The sequence below is a fragment of the Acipenser ruthenus genome, chromosome 4 (assembly GCF_902713425.1).
Source record: "Acipenser ruthenus chromosome 4, fAciRut3.2 maternal haplotype, whole genome shotgun sequence".
Lineage (NCBI taxonomy): Eukaryota > Metazoa > Chordata > Actinopteri > Acipenseriformes > Acipenseridae > Acipenser > Acipenser ruthenus.
The window spans coordinates 56,046,403-56,048,179 of NC_081192.1; positions in this window are offsets into that span (position 1 = coordinate 56,046,403).

Below are 1,777 nucleotides of genomic sequence, written 5' to 3' on the forward strand. Positions count from 1 at the left end.
CCTTTGGATTATTTGTTATTTACTAACTACACCTTTAATTAACAGCAAACAGAAATAAATGCTGTTTCTTTGTAGGTAAATGCACATTGTCCTCACTACATTTTCTTTAGTAAAATACCAGTTATTTCTCAAATGAAAGGTTAAAGATGGAGCTACAATTACTTTATAGAGTATATTACTAATGATACTAATGAAGCTAAAATACCTGTAAAAAATGTTATCTACCTGCAATCTTCCTGTTGAGTATTATCTTCTTAAAAGGACCATATAATGTAGGCAGCAGGCTTATAAAGGATGATTTGTGAATCTTGAAGGTTATGTACATACAGTACACCCTCGCTATAACAAACCTGTCGGGGTCCAAGCCTTTTGTTTGTTATATCGAGGGGTTTGTTATAGCGAAAGGACAATCAAAATGAAGGATAAACTGTTGGAGTAAGTTAATGAGGTGAGATTGTAAATATAAGTAGAATTACATGCACCTGTTTGTCTCATGTATGCAGTATTCTGCCGTTGCTTTATCCTATTTGTTAAAGAATTAAAAAGCAGTACAAAAAGCAAAAATCACGACTTTTATTCAAAATCAATCTAACATGAATCGTTTGAAAGTGCACCAAATCTTAATCCAACATGCAAGAATCCCAAAATGAGCTTGTATTCCAAATCAACCTGACATGAAAAGTTTTACATTTTTTTTTTCTTTTTCGTTGTTTCATTTTTTTTTTATCTTTAATCAATTTTGCTTTGCCGCATGGTTGCTGAACAAGCCAAAAACATTTTGGTTTGTTCAGCAACAACCTATAGTCACAACAGAGATATGCACGCATTAAATGATCAATATAGTTTCCAGGTTTGTTGCAACATAAAATGATTTTTGTTTCGGATGCAGTTACACAGCGTGCACTTCTTATTTATACAAAAGAGTTGACTTCACTGCAGATGTGGCATCCTGTGCATGACATGATCCCTTGCGTACAGACCGGGGTGTTGACAGGGTGTGTATATTGTAACAAGAATGAGCCTTCAGTCGATTCAGAGACAAACTCGACATTTATTACACTAATTATTATTATTTATTTCGTAGCAGACGCCCTTATCCAGGGCGACTTACAATTGTTACAAGATATCACATTATTTTTACATACAATTACATGATTTTTACATAGAATTACCCATTTATACAGTTGAGTTTTTACTGGAGCAATCTAGGTAAAGTACCTTGCTCAAGGGTACAGCAGCAGTGTCCCCCTCCTGGGATTGAACCCACAACCCTCTGGTCAAGAGTCCAGAGCCCTAATCACTACTCTGCACTGCTGCCCTGTATTTACACTGCTAATAAATGATTAAAGACAATCTGCCCATTGTTAACTAACAACACATCGCTGTGGGCCATGACCTACGCCACTAAAACAAATGAATTTTTAAAAGGAATCTCAGGGTGGAACTATTCTGTCTCTCTTCACAACAATAAATTCTCCCCCTGCCACTGATCTTTAGTTCCAATTAGTCCCGCCTCATCCCACCAGCAGCTCCTGTGGTCCATGCCTGTTGCCCATGGGCTGTTTCGACTAATGAAACACAACCCCTCCTACGCCATGGGTTCCAGCACTAATGAAACACAACCCCTCCTACGCCATGGGTTCCAGCACTTCGCATTCCTCACATAATATGATCTTTTTTTGTTTTTTTTATTTGGGGTCCAAGGGCCAGGTTCGTTATAATGAAGGCCGTTATAGCGAGGGTGCACTATAATTACATTGTTTATAATTTGTTTTAT